Consider the following 15,952-nt stretch of genomic DNA (forward strand, 5'->3'; position numbering starts at 1 on the left):
ACACCTCAGCACTAAAGATCCAGTCCACAACCACCGTTAAAGATTGCTGAAACCATGGACCTAGCAGATCTCATCTCACTCCAATCCATTCCAGGTCTGGACCAATGGATCCAACAGCAACAAGGGATCCTCAACAAAGCCACAGGTCTTCTTGAGAGAATGGCCATTCGGATGGTTGCTCTGGCGATGGTGCAAGCTCCTCCTCTGATAGTCTCCACACCAGTTATGTTACCTTCCAGGCAAGGCCTACTGCTTCCACCTCTGCCACATTATCTGGGAGACCCAAAGGAATGTCACGGCTCCATCAACCAATGCCACATGTTCATTGAGCTGCAGTCGGATTAATTTCCCACTAACAAATCCAAAGTAATGTACATCCTCTCCTTGCTGGGTGGCATCACTCATGCCTGGACCTCTCCCTTGTGGGAACATGATGACCCCCTGCTCCAGAACCTCCAAGAATTCCTGCACCAGTTCAGCTTGGTATTTGAAGAACCAGGTTGGGCCTCCTCCTAAGCAGCATAACTCCTGTGGCTGCACCAAGGTTCATGTTCAGTTGGAGAGTATGCAAGCCATTTTTGCACCCCGGCCTCGGAACTGCAATAAGGCGAGGTTAGCCTATCTGCCATCTTCTGGCAATGGCTCTCTGGGAGAATAAAGGTTGAACTGGCTGGTTGAGAGGATCCCACAACCTTGGATGTACTCATTTATTTGGCTAACCATATCAACTGGCAATTTCCTGGAACAGGATCAAGAGAGCAAGGCCTTCTGGCATCCAGCCACACTGGCACCCTACTTCCAATGCCCTCTAGTACCACCACCTGCATCAGAAGAACCCTTGCAGTTGAGATCAGACTGAAAAAGAAGAAGACAACAGGGCCTCTGTCTCTATTGTGCTGGATGAGGGAACATGGCCTCTCAGTGCCTCGAGAAATTGGGAAACTCTCATGCCTAAGGTTAATTGGGGAAGCAACCCCATGCTGCATTATGCCCTCTCTATAACTACTCGTCCCTGTTTCCCTATCCCTGGAAAATTGCCAGGTGACTACAAAATTGTTCCTTGGTTCTGTCACTGGTGGAAATTTCATGGATGTAGATCTGGTCCATCAGCATGGAATCCCTACCCCCTGGCTGGAAAAAGTCAGTGACCATCGCCTCAGTCTATGGGGATCTACTCCCAAGTTGCCTCACCAAATGCTCATAGTCTGAACGGAAAAATCAAAGAATTGCAAGCCATAATGGTGGAGGCAAAATTGTAGGGATGTGCAGCAGGGACGGATTTTTCCGATTCGGTATTCATATTTGTCGGGACCCAAATCTGTTGCATCCGTTTTCAGGAGGACCCCGATTCATCCATTAGTTACATATGGTATTTGTTTCCTGTTAAAGTTGAAAAAAACCCCATCCCAATCCTTTAAATTTAATTAACTACAACCCCCTACCCTCCTGACCCCCCTAAGACTTGCCAAAAGTCCCTGGTGGTCCAGCAGGGGTCCTGGAGCGATCTCCTGCACTTGGGCCATTGGCTGCCGGTATTCAAAATGGCGCCGATAGCCTTTGCCCTTACTATGTCACAGGGGCTACCGGTACCATTGGTTGGCCCCTGTCACATGGTAGGAGCACAAGATGGCACCGGCTGTCCATTGCTCCTACCATGTGACAGGGGTCGACCATTTCCTCTATCGCCGCCACTGTCCAGCTTTGCGGCCTGGAAGCCGCCGCCATACTCCTCCTCTTCACGGCCAGGAAGCCACTGCTGCTGCCGCTTCCCCCACGGCCTGGAAATGCCACTGTCCTGTCTCTCTTGTGATAGGCCAGCCACCACTGATGCTCCTCTTTGTGGCCAGGAGGCCACCTATGCCGACGCCCTCCACGCGGCCTGGGAGCCGCTGCTGCCTTCTCTCTTGCAGCATGGTGCCACTAGGGATGTGAATCGTTTTAGGACGATTAAAATTATCGTCCGATAATTTTAATATCATCTTAAACCGTTATGGAACACAATACAATAGAGATTCTAACGATTTATCGTTATAAATCGTTAGAATCGTGAGCCGGCACACTAAAACCCCCTAAAACCCACCCCCGACCCTTTAAATTAAATCTCCCACCCTCCCGAACCCCCCCCAAATGACTTAAATAACCTGGGGGTCCAGCGGCGGTCTGGAACGGCAGCGGTCCGGAACGGGCTCCTGCTACTGAATCTTGTTGTCTTCAGCCGGCGCCATTTTCCAAAATGGCGCCGAAAAATGGCGGCGGCCATAGACGAACACGATTGGACGGCAGGAGGTCCTTCCGGACCCCCGCTGGACTTTTGGCAAGTCTTGTGGGGGTCAGGAGGCCCCCCCAAGCTGGCCAAAAGTTCCTGGAGGTCCAGCGGGGGTCAGGGAGCGATTTCCCGCCGCAAATCGTTTTCCGTACGGAAAATGGCGCCGGCAGGAGATCGACTGCAGGAGGTCGTTCAGCGAGGGTTCCGGCGCCTCGCTGAACGACCTCCTGCAGTCGATCTCCTGCCGGCGCCATTTTCCGTACGGAAAACGATTCGCGGCGGGAAATCGCTCCCTGACCCCCGCTGGACCTCCAGGAACTTTTGGCCAGCTTGGGGGGGGCCTCCTGACCCCCACAAGACTTGCCAAAAGTCCAGCGGGGGTCCGGAAGGACCTCCTGCCGTCCAATCGTGTTCGTCTATGGCCGCCGCCATTTTTCGGCGCCATTTTGAAAAATGGCGCCGGCTGAAGACAACAAGATTCAGTAGCAGGAGCCCGTTCTGGACCGCTGCCGTTCCGGACCGCCGCTGGACCCCCAGGTTATTTAAGTCATTTGGGGGGGGGGTTCGGGAGGGTGGGAGATTTAATTTAAAGGGTCGGGGTGGGTTTTAGGGGGTTTTAATGTGCCGGTTTTGCGATTTTACGATTTTTCGATTTTTCATGATTTTTCACGATTTTTCACGATATTTTACCCCCCCAAACGGCAACAATACGATTCCCTCCCCCTCCCAGCCGAAATTGATCGTTAAGACGATCGAGGACACGATTCACATCTCTAGGTGCCACTCCTGCTTCTCCTTCATGGCCAGGAGGCCATCATTGAAGCTGCTCCTCTTTGCAGCCTGGAGACTGCCACCGAAGCCTTCCTCTTCTGTGGCTTGGAAGCCACCCCAGAGCTCCTCTTCATGGCCCAGAGGCCACTGACATCATCTCCTCCCCTGCGCGGGGAGCCTCTGCCTACAGTCTTCTCTCTTCACAGCAGGAGCCGCCTCCGATGCCTCGGGCCTGCTTCAGTTCCTCTTCACTGCATCGCTGCTGTTCGAGGTTCTGCCTTCTTCCTTAGGCAAGGGGCCGCGCTTCTCCACAGGATTTAAAGGGCTAGTCCTCCTAGCTCCTCCTCATGATGTCATTAAGGCGTTTCCTCTTCAGCCCTACAAAAGGAGTCAGCCTTCAGTTCCTCTTCGCCTTCGCAAGGAGTTGGTCATGGACTCAGACCTCTCCTGGATCTTCAGTTCCAGCTCTTCATTCCAGGAGTCCTCCATGATCCCTCTTCACTTCTTCAAGGCACTCTGTTCCCCGTTGGTCCTCCTTGTCTTCGTCTATGGTTCCTGAACCTTCGTGTTGATCTTCGTTCCATGTCCTGGTCTCTCGATGGATCCCGTCCTCTTGTTTCTAGATGTCCAGATGTCTCTGTGTTTCCTGATGACCAGCTCTCCTTGTCTCCAGATGTCCAGACATCTCCGTCCTTTGATGTCTTCATTCGTCATGTTCCAGATGTCCCTGTGGTCCTCTTCTCTAGAGGTTCCTGATGTCCAGTAGGAGAACATCACCCTGGTGTAGCAGGAAGTGATCCTGTAGCAAGGACCTGCTCTCCAGGTGATGTATTGTCCTCTCGCACCGAGGACAAGTCTCCCAGGGCTACTGCCCAGGAGGGAAGGGTTAGGCCTGCCATCATAGTTGGCGATTCAATTATTAGAAATGTAGATAGCAGGGTGGCTGGTGGACGTGAGGACCGCCTGGTAACTTGCCTGCCTGGTGCGAAGGTGGCAGACCTCACGCGCCACCTAGATAGGTTTATAGATAGTGCTGGGGAGGAGCCGGCTGTCGTGGTACATGTGGGCACCAACGACATAGAAAAGTGTGGGAGAGAGGTTCTGGAAGCCAAATTTAGGATATTAGGTAGGAAGCTAAAATCCAGAACCTCCAGGGTGGCATTCTCTGAAATGCTTCCTGTTCCACGTGCAGGACCCCAGAGGCAGGCAGAGCTCCAGAGTTTCAATGCGTGGATGAGACGATGGTGTAGGGAAGAGGGATTCAGCTTTGTAAGGAACTGGGGAAACTTTTGGGGAAAGGGGAGACTTTTCCGAAAGGATGGGCTCCACCTTAACCAGAGTGGAACCAAGCTGCTGGCACTAACTTTCAAAAAGGAGATAGAGCAGCTTTTAAACTAGAACAAAGGGGAAAGCCGACAGTCACTCAGCAGTGCATGGTTCGGAGAAATGTATCCTTGAAGGATACTAATGAAACAGGAGAGTTAGGGCATCCCAACAGAGAGGTTCCATTAAAAGCAAATATAGTCCATATGCCTATATGTAAAAAATCACCAAAGCTAATGATTTCTGAATTATCCCAAACAACTGAAAAGCAGGTTGTTAAAACAAACAAAAAACACACTTTGAAATGTCTATATGCCAATGCCAGAAGTCTAAGAAGTAAGATGGGAGAGTTAGAGTGTATAGCAGCAAATGATGAGATTGACATAATTGGCATCACAGAAACTTGGTGGAAGGAGGATAACCAATGGGACAGTGCTATATCAGGGTACAAATTATATCGCAATGATAGGGAGGATCAACTTGGTGGGGGTGTGGCACTTTATGTCCGGGAGGGTATAGAGTCCAACAGGCTAAAGATCATACAAGAGACTAAATGCTCAGTAGAATCTATATGGGTAGAAATCCCATGTGTGTTGGGTAAGAGTATAGTGATAGGAGTATACTACCGTCCACCTGGACAAAATGGTCAGACAGATGATGAAATGCTAAGAGAAATCAGGGAAGCAAACCAATTTGGCAGTGCAATAATAATGGGAGATTTCAATTACCCCAATATTGACTGGGTAAATGTAACATCAGGACTTGCTAGAGATATAAAGTTCCTGGATGTAATAAATGATTGTTTCATGGAGCAATTGGTTCAGGAACCAACAAGAGAGGGAGCTATTTTAGATTTAATTCTTAGTGGAACACAGGATTTGGTGAGAGAGGTAACGGTGGTGGGGCCACTTGGCAACAGTGATCATAACATGATCAAATTTAAACTAATAACTGGTAGGGGGACAATAAGTAAATCTGCAGCTCTAACACTAAACTTTCAAAAGGGAAACTTTGATAAAATGAGGAAAATAGTCAGAAAAAAACTGAAAGGTGCAGCTGCAAAGGTTAAAAGTGTTCAACAGGCTTGGACATTGTTTAAAAATACAATCCTAGAGGCGCAGTCCATATGTATTCCACGCATTAAGAAAGGAGGAAGGAAGGCAAAACGATTACCGTCATGGTTAAAAGGTGAGGTGAAAGAGGCTATTTTAGCCAAAAAATCATCCTTCAAAAATTGGAAGAAAGATCCATCTGAAGAAAATAGGATAAAACATAAGCATTGTCAAGTTAAGTGTAAAACATTGATAAAACAAGCGAAGAGAGAATTTGAAATGAAGTTGGCCATAGAGGCAAAAACTCATAATAAAAACTTTTTTAAATATATCCAAAGCAAGAAACCTGTGAGGGAGTCGGTTGGACCATTAGATGACCGAGGGGTTAAAGGGGCTCTTAGGGAAGATAAGGCCATTGCAGAAAGACTAAATGAATTCTTTGCTTCCGTGTTTACTAGTGAGGATGTTGGGGAGATACCAGTTCCGGAGTTGGTTTTCAGGGGTGATGAGTCAGACGAACTGAACGAAATCACTGTCAACCTGGAAGATGTAGTAGGCCAGATTGACAAACTAAAGAGTAGCAAGTCACCTGGACCGGATGGTATGCATCCCAGGGTACTAAAGGAACTCAAAAATGAAATTTCTGACCTATTAGTTAAAATTTGTAACCTATCATTAAAATCATCCATTGTACCTGAAGACTGGAGGGTGGCCAATGTAACCCCAATATTTAAAAAAGGCTCCAGGGGTGATCCGGGTAACTATAGACCAGTGAGCCTAACTTCAGTGCCGGGAAAAATAGTGGAAACTATCCTCAAGATCAAAATTGTAGAGCATATAGAAAGACATGATTTAATGGGACACAGTCAACATGGATTTACCCAAGGGAAGTCTTGCCTAACAAACCTGCTTCATTTTTTTGAAGGGGTTAATAAACATGTGGATAAAGGTGAACCGGTAGATGTAGTGTATTTGGATTTTCAGAAGGCGTTTGACAAAGTCCCTCATGAGAGGCTTCTACGAAAACTAAAAAGTCATGGGATAGGAGGCGATGTCCTTTCGTGGATTACAAACTGGTTAAAAGACAGGAAACAGAGAGTAGGACTAAATGGTCAATTTTCTCAGTGGAAAAGGGTAAACAGTGGAGTGCCTCAGGGATCTGTACTTGGACCGGTGCTTTTCAATATATATATCAATGATCTGGAAAGGAATACGATGAGTGATGTTATCAAATTTGCAGATGATACAAAATTATTCAGAGTAGTTAAATCACAAGCAGACTGTGATACATTACAGGAGGACCTTGCAAGACTGGAAGATTGGGCATCCAAATGGCAGATGAAATTTAATGTGGACAAGTGCAAGGTGTTGCATATAGGGAAAAATAACCCTAGCTGTAGTTACACGATGTTAGGTTCCATATTAGGAGCTACCACCCAAGAAAGAGATCTAGGCGTCATAGTAGATAATACATTGAAATCGTCAGCTCAGTGTGCTGCAGCAGTCAAAAAAGCAAATAAAATGTTAGGAATTATTAGGAAGGGAATGGTTAATAAAACGGAAAATGTCATAATGCCTCTATATCGCTCCATGGTGAGACCACACCTTGAATACTGTGTACAATTCTGGTCGCCGTATCTCAAAAAAGATATAGTTGCAATGGAGAAGGTACAGAGAAGGGCAACCAAAATGATAAAGGGGATGGAACAGCTCCCCTATGAGGAAAGGCTGAAGAGGTTAGGGCTGTTCAGCTTGGAGAAGAGACGGCTGAGGGGGGATATCATAGAGGTCTTTAAGATCATGAGAGGTCTTGAACGAGTAGATGTGACTCGGTTATTTACACTTTCGAATAATAGAAGGACTAGGGGGCATTCCATGAAGTTAGCAAGTAGCACATTTAAGACTAATCGGAGAAAATTCTTTTTCACTCAACGCACAATAAATCTCTGGAATTTGTTGCCAGAGGATGTGGTTAGTGCAGTTAGTGTAGCTGGGTTCAAAAAAGGTTTGGATAAGTTCTTGGAAGAGAAGTCCATTAACTGCTATTAATCAAGTTTACTTAGGGAATAGTCACTGCTATTAATTGCATCAGTAGCATGGGATCTTCTAGGTGTTTGGGTAATTGCCAGGTTCTTGTGGCCTGGTTTGGCCTCTGTTGGAAACAGGATGCTGGGCTTGATGGACCCTTGGTCTGACCCAGCATGGCAATTTCTTATGTTCTTATGTTCTTATGTCCAGAAGTCTTAGATGTCCAGATGTCCTTTAGTATCCGATGTCCTACATTCCAGTCCTGATGTTCCAAGTCTCCAAGTTCCACGTCTCGATCCTGATGTCCTTTGTCTAATGATGAACCCGAAGTACCATCAGTTCCTGGCTCCGGGTTCAGCTTCGCTCGCCCCGGACCTCGTTTCCAGCTGACCTTTCCTGGGAGTAAATCTGTATCAATCCAGTGTCCATTTCCTGGTGGCTGGAGCCCACTTCTGGCAGGACCTGTCTTCAAGCAGTGCCCGGATTCCTCCTTCATCTTGCACCTCAGTCTTGTGTTTGTTACGCTCTCCACGTGGTCAATGACCAGCCTCTTCAGATTGTGTAGGGCATGCCATTGGATAGGGTGGTCCGCGACCAGCCCACGTCAGCTGTGTAGGGCGCCCTGAGGGGCAGTGCCTGTCTAAGTCTCCGAGTATCCTGAGTCCTTGTCTTCGCTCCTTCCAAGTTCCAAGAATCCTTGTCTTGTCCCATCCGAGTTCCGAGTTCCAAATTCCAAGAATCCTTGTCTTGTCCCATCCGAGTTCCAAGTCCTTGTCTGAAGTTCTTCCAAGTTCCAAGCCTTCGTGTGAGCCTTTCCAAGATCCAAGCCCTCATCCGAGTCCTTCCAAGTTCCAAGCCCTCGTCTGAGTCCTTCCAAGTTCCAAGCCCTCGTCTAAGTCCTTCCAAGTTCCAAGAGTCCTCGTCTGAGTTCCAAGTTCCAAGCATCCTTGTCTTGTCTGAGTTCCAAGTTCCAAATATCCTCACCTTGTTCAAGTCTTCAAGCCTAGTCCAAGTCCGAGGTCCAGTCTTGTTCCAAGTTCCAGTATCATTGCCGTCCTCGACCTCTATCCATCCTGTCACATCTGCCGCTCCCTAGTGGCAGGTCTGAAAGGGCTATCGAGTGGCCAGAGGGCTACCCCAGAGACCAGCATTGCGTTTCTGGGTCTCTACTGGTGTGTGCAGGTTCAGCATAGATTAGGGTGGTGGTCAGCCTGTTCCTCCCATGCTTGGACACGTCTTGCCTGCCGCGGTGCTTCCACGGAGCTCCTCTCTGCAGTCGCATTGTGGTCCAAGGGCACACATCTCCCCGGAATCGGGAGTGCTGCCTAGCGCTCCCTCCCAGAGATTCCAACAGTTAAAAAGACTATAGATGGGGTGAAATAAAAGATATGCCTTTCACAGAAGAGAATGTATGGAATGAGCTAGGTAAAATGAAAGTAGACAAAGCCATGGAGTCGGACAAGATTCACCCCAGGATACTGAAAGAACTCAGAGATGTGCTGGCAGGTCCTCTATGCATCCTGTTCAAAGATCACTAGATACAGGAGTGGTGCCTAGAAATTGGAGAAGTATGATGGTGGAACCACTACACAAGAGTGGCCTTGGAAGAATGCTGGCAACTGCTGGAGGGTACTAAATACTCAATGACCATCTATACTGCCCACAAAAACCTAGAGCACCTGGCTCAAGCACCGAGACTAAACCCCAGACAAGCCCACTGATCTTTATTTTTTAATCACTTTGATTTTGAATTGTACTAATGACCAGCTGACGGAAACCACCAGGCCGATACCCTCGCTCAATCCTTTGATGCGGGGAGCATCTGGTGAGGCCCAGCCTGAGTGGTAACTGCGGCAATATGAGGGGAAGGCCTGCAGACTACCAAATGCAACAGATGTACTGAAAGTTTTTAGTGTAGCATGGTTTAAAAAGATTTGGGCAAGTTCATGGAAGAAAAGTCCATAAACCATTGTTAAGTGGACTTGGTGAAATCCACTGCTTTCATGTAAGTAACATGAAATCTATCAACCTTTTGGGATCTGCCAGATACTTGTGACCTGGATTGGCCACTGTTGGAAACAGAACACTGGGTTTGATGAACCTTTGCTTTGACACAGTATGGAAAATCTTATATTCTTATGTTCCAAAACTGTGCTTGGCCATATATACACATATGCGCCTCTGCGCATAATTGTTTGAAAATTATCCTCCCTATGACTAAGATGAAAATATAACAATCCTGTAAATTTCTGTTACTGCTTTCAATAAGCTAATAAAATGAGCAGTATTACATATGATGGAATCTCAAACATGAATGGTTTCAAAGAAGAGAAAAATCAAAATTTACAGCAGTGCACTCACTGTTTCTCTTTCAGGTACATGAGTGTGGAAAAACCACTGTGGCACAGAAAAAAGCAGTGTCAATTCCCAAAGTTTCTAATCTTTTTTAAAACTATGTGAGAGCTTCTAATAGTAGGGATGTGAATAGATTTTTGACGATTTAAAATATCGTCCGATATATTTAAATCGTCAAAAATTGTTAGAGCCGCGATACAATAACAATTCCCCCGATTTATCGTCAAAAAATCGTAAATCGGGGGAAGGGGGAGGGGAAGGGGGAGGGCGGGAAAACCGGCACACTAAAACAACCCTAAAACCCACCCCGACCCTTTAAAATAAATCCCCCACCCTCCCGAACCCCCCCAAAATGCCTTAAATTACCTGGGGTCCAGAGGAAGGGTCCCGGTGTGATCTTTTACTCTCGGACCTCCGCTGCATTGTAGAAATGGCGCCAGCGCTAACTTTGCCTTGTCATATGACAGGTCAAAGGTAGCGCCGGCGCCATTTTGTTTTTTGTCCTCCGACGTCAGGAGCATAGGAGATCGCTCCTGGACCCCCGCTGGACCCCCAGGGACATTTGGCCAGCTTGGGGGGGCCTCCTGACCCCCACAAGACTTGCCAAAAGTCCAGCGGGGGTCCGGGAACGACTTCCTACACGCAAATCCTTTTTCCGTATGGAAAATGGCGCCGGCCATACGGCGTATGGCCGGCGCCATTTTCCGTACGGAAAAACGATTTGCGGTAGGAGATCGCTCCCGGACCCCCGCTGGACCCCCAGGGAATTTTGGCCAGCTTGGGGGGGCCTCCTGACCCCCACAAGACTTGCCAAAAGTCCAGCGGGGGTCCGGAACGACCTCCTGCAGTCGAATCATTTTGCCGTACGGCCGGCGCCATTGCGCCATAGCGCCAGCCATACGGCAACACGATTCGACTGCAGGAGGTCGTTCCGGACCCCCGCTGGACTTTTGGCAAGTCTTGTGGGGGTCAGGAGGCCCCCCCAAGCTGGCCAAAAGTCCCTGGGGGTCCAGCGGGGGTCCGGGAGCGATCTCCTACCGCAAATCGTTTTTCCGTACGGAAAAATGATTCGCGTGCAGGAAGTCGTTCCCGGACCCCCGCTGGATTTTTGGCAAGTGTTGTGGGGGTCAGGAGGCCCCCCCCAAGCTGGCCAAAAGTCCCTGGGGGTCCAGCGGGGGTCCGGGAGCGATCTCCTACGCTCCTGACGTCGGGGGACAAAAAACAAAATGGCGCTGGCGTTACCTTTGACCTATCATATGACAAGGCAAAGGTAGCGCCGGCACCATTTTTACAATGCAGCGGAGATCCGAGAGTAAAAGATCACACCGGGACCCTTCCTTTGGACTCCAGGTAATTTAAGGCATTTTGGGGGGGTTCGGGAGGGTGGGGGATTTATTTTAAAGGGTCGGGGTGGGTTTTAGGGTTGTTTTAGCGTGCCGGTTTTCCCGCCCTCCCCCTTCCCCCCCCCCCCCCCACTGGACCCCAGGTAATTTAAGGCATTTTGGGGGGGTTCAGGAGGGTGGGGGATTTATTTTAAAGGGTCGGGGTGGGTTTTAGGGATGTTTTAGTGTGCCGGTTTTCGATTTACACGATTTACACGATATTTAAAAAACCCAAACTGCGACGATCCGATTCCCTCCCCCTCCCAGCCGAAATCGATCGTTAAGATGATCGATCACACGATTCACATCTCTATCTAATAGCACATCCTTCTTTGCCAAGAGGTAGACAGTAAATAGTAAGCATCTTGGACATGCTCAAATGTTACAATGGGAGAACCTCAGTGCTACTTGATCCAGATGGCAGCTATAGGCTTGTTGAAAAAATGATTTTCTTTGATTTGTCTTCTGGTTAGTCTCCTTGCCAACTTGGCCTGCCTTAAGGCTCTAAAAAGACAGTGAGGTCACACAGCTAATTTGCTTTAAAAACCAGTAGGAGGAGGCGGCAGAACACTGCACGGAGCGGCAGTAGCCACAGAGGCATTCACGGAGCGGGATGCCAGTGGTCGGTGTTTCATCTTCACAGAGCGGAAGGCTGGAGTGGCATTCATGGAGCGGGATGCCAATGGTATACCACCTTCATGGAGCGGAAGGATGGAGGGCTGCCATCTCCAAAAAAAAAAAAGCAGAGGGGTGGGAAAGAGTATGTAAAATTACCGGTGAGGACATAGGTTATAGGTATTGCCAATTATTAGGCTTGTTCAATATTTGTTGATTGTTAATGTGGCTCGCGAGAATGAGTGCTACTACCTGGAGATAATACCCTTGTTCAATGTACATACACACGGTTAATGAGACTCCATCATTGCTCTAGGCTTCAACAGCAAGAGGAAATGTGGAAGAAAAAAAAAAGGATTTGCATTCACAAAAAAGCGAGGTGCAGCTTGCTTGTTACGGCGGTTACTTCCCCAAAACCAAATAAGCCGATACTTTACTTTCAATACATATCCAGCATAGCTCTCTGCTTCAACGGCAGGGGAGAAAGTCTAATACTTCACTTTCAACGCATAGCTCTCTGCTTCAACGGCAGGGGGAATGTGGAAAAGAGGATCTGTATATGGACAACAACCAACAAGGTCTGAATTACATAGTCTGGATGGACAAAGGCATGAGTGTAGCCTGCTTATTGCTGCGGTTACTCCCCCTAATTAAGCTAGATATTCACTTGGATGTGGTTCCGGCACTGCTCTCTACATTGGTGGTGGGGTGGAGGGGAAATGGAACTAAGGGGAACTAAAAGCCAGGCATAACAAGTATGAGAAAAAAAAAAAGAGTGCATGGCTTGCTGGGCAGACTGGATGGGCCATTTGGTATTCTTCTGCCATCATTTCTGTTTCTATGTTTCTACCGGTACACAGCCATAGACTTAAATGGGCCTCAAAAATGAATGGGAAACATAAATGAATGGGAGAAGGATTATTTGTTTATTCATGGGATCTCTCCATTTGTTTTGGATGGCCACAAATAAAACAAATATTGACTCATTTTTATGTTTTATCTATTTGTTTCAAACAAATGCACTCCTTAGCACGCACACACGTACACACACACACACACACACACACACACACAAATGCATATATATAGAGAGATATTCAGGAGAGAGAGAAAGCGACAGATCTTAATATTTTAGCAAATTAAATGGATAAAACAAAACTAATAAATAATAGGATACTGGAGAAGAAATAAAACTCACAAAAAATAACAAAAATGTTTATAATATTAAGATATGAAGTTTTCTTTCTATACCATGGCATAACTATAGCAGGATTAAATACATTCAAAACAATGCTTTTATTTGAAATACTTTAATATATTCGATAATAAGACTTTGATGTTTAAAATAAGAAATGTAATTACAATATGTAAGTGCACAGTATATTAAATGAAAGTTCTGATCATAAAGAAAGGTAATGTCTACTCAAAATTATAATTTCTGTACTTCTGAAATCATCTCAGCAAGAATTATCTACCCAGATCAAATTGTAGTACTTGTCAAAATCAACTGTATAGCCTCTCGAGTGCTCTTCTGAATCAACAAAAGAGATGTATAGTAATGTGAGGTTGCAACCAGACAGAAATAAATCTGAACTAGATGCCTGTCATTGCCCTCAATCTCTTGAACCTAATACTTAACATACTGGATGCCGCAGGTCTCTGGAATATTATTTATATATTTAAAAGAAACCAAGATTCTTAATATAATACTCTATAATTTTTTTCTGATTTATTGGATTTTGATAAGACAGAGGATTATAGTAAGTAGTCATGATCAGAATAAGAAGGTTTCAAAAGTTTGATACCCTTTGGACAGAAAACAAACTAAGATTCACTAAAGTAGATTTAACAAAATTTTGCATTTGGTAGTTGTAGATGAAATGCAAAATTGCAAATATTTGAAAACATCAAATACTATATTCTCTGTAAATTCATGAATATGATAAAAAGTCTTTGAAACTAAAAAATTCCATTATAGTAATACATATAATATATCAAGAAATTTTTATTATATCACGTGGCTGTTCAAATCCTCCCTTTTGTAGCAGTTGAAATGTCATTTGTCAACCCAAACCTTTTTGTGTCCACAGTGCAAGGATTCCCAAGTCAGGTGTGCCCTGTTAGTGCTCAGTCAGTCAGAATGTCAGCCACAGTTTGTCTTTATCATCATGTGGGTTAAATAGAAGTTGGAGGCTGTTCATTTTGGCCCTATCATAGTCACTATGTCATGTCAGACAAATGTGTATTTCTAGAAGACATACTATAGAACAGTCAGGGACATGCACAATCATACCATGAGGCTGACGTCTTTCTGCAATGACATATGTGGCAGATGTGATGCACAGCTTCAGTATTAGTGGAATGCTAGAAATAGGTAGTGATAGCTTGGTTGTGAGTGGCATGGACATATTATGTAGGAACCTCACATGCAGTTTTCCATTCAGGAGGATCTGACACAGCATAAGCAAGTGCTATTGCCTTCATATAGTGTCACAGTAAAAGTCAGAATTGACTTTGGTTTTGGAAATAGCTTTTAAAGGCTCATGTCAATCTAGAACTTAGCTTCTAGTCTGTAATAGCATGCTGTGGGTTGGCAGAGATATCACAAAGTCACGATGGTGTGAATGATGCAGCCATTCTCACTTTGCCACATGAGATTTGGGATACGGTTGCATGACCTGGTTTCTCACCCCTGCTGCTATTCTCAACATGCTGGCAGAGATTAGGTACAATGAGGCCTTATTTTCTTCTCACTGTGTCATTGAATGTACCTTTGGAGTTCTCAAAATTAGATTTCGCTGTTTGGACAAAACGAGTGGTGCTTTAATGTTGGCCCCACCCAGAGTCTCTGGGATAGTGCTGCTCTGCTGTGTATTCATAATCTGGGTCTATAGCATGGGATCCCAGTAGACAACATTTAAGATCTATGTCGGTGTGGCCTCCCCATGCAGAAGCTGGGGAGACCACACCAACTGGCAGTCAGCTTTGGCAAAGCATCATTCAATGATATTTTGCCTGTTAGTCCTGATCTAGTCCTTCCCTTTCCATGGAAGAGAGCCCAGCAGAGTGGTTCTAACTAGCCTCATCTCTATCTTTTTTTACTCACAGGTCCTCTGTCTGGGTCAGTGTGTAACAGGTTGCCTTAGCTTGTGACTTCTTGCTTGCCTCAGCTACGCTTTTGACCCATTCCTAGCCCTCACATGTGGGCTAGATTGTGGCATTGGTACGATGGAACTCCAGTAGGGCTTAGGACATGGAGCCCAAGTGCTATACATGTCATAGAATTCACAAGTTGCTCAGATGCTTCAAGGCACAGCCTGAAACTCAAGTTGACACTAACAGTAATCAATCTCAGTCTCAACATGTTACAGCCAGATTCCCTAGCTGACATTCATATGCATGTGAAGATATCCACATGTACATTGGATGCATATTATCACATGGGTCTTCAAAGTCACAGGTGTCAGCACTGCCTCAGCTGTTTCTGAGGCAGTGCTGACCTTGGAGGGCTCATCTAGCAGGCCTTCACTTACAGCTTTTTGGAAAGAATGTGCCAATGAACCTGTCAATCCCAAACTTCTCACATTGCAAACTAGCATACCCCAAAGGGGGTGCGTACGACCAATCATAGCTGAGCCCTGCTACACCTAAATAAGCAAACAGCCTACTTTCATTTACAGAAGGTGAGAGTCTTGGCCCTTGAGTTGTCATATTGGTCATGCTAGCTTCTTGGGGAGGCTATACAAGGATGTTGGTTTGACTATTTGAAGGCTAGATTGGGAATAGGATGATGTCATGCCTTCACATGTTTTTGAAAGTTACCTCTGAAATAGATAGGTCAAAGTTTGTTGGATGATGATTATAACAGCACCCACATGTCACCTAACAAAAGGTTCCTCTCACTGAACACAAGGCAAAGCTGTGTTGGAAGCAATGAACCTAACCTGCCATGTCACAGGTACACATTGGGAAATATAAAGCTGCCAGGGAGCAGCAAGGCACTTTGCCTGTCCAGCTCTGGGCTAGTCCACTGGAATGCATCCTTCCCAGCCGTTGAATCAGGCAATCCTCCATGGGGGTCATCACAATGGGGCATGGAGCTCCTCCTCCAGTCTGGCGCAGATATTTATTATGACTCACCACCTTGTTCTTCAGCTGGG

The sequence above is a fragment of the Rhinatrema bivittatum genome, chromosome 9 (assembly GCF_901001135.1).
Source record: "Rhinatrema bivittatum chromosome 9, aRhiBiv1.1, whole genome shotgun sequence".
Lineage (NCBI taxonomy): Eukaryota > Metazoa > Chordata > Amphibia > Gymnophiona > Rhinatrematidae > Rhinatrema > Rhinatrema bivittatum.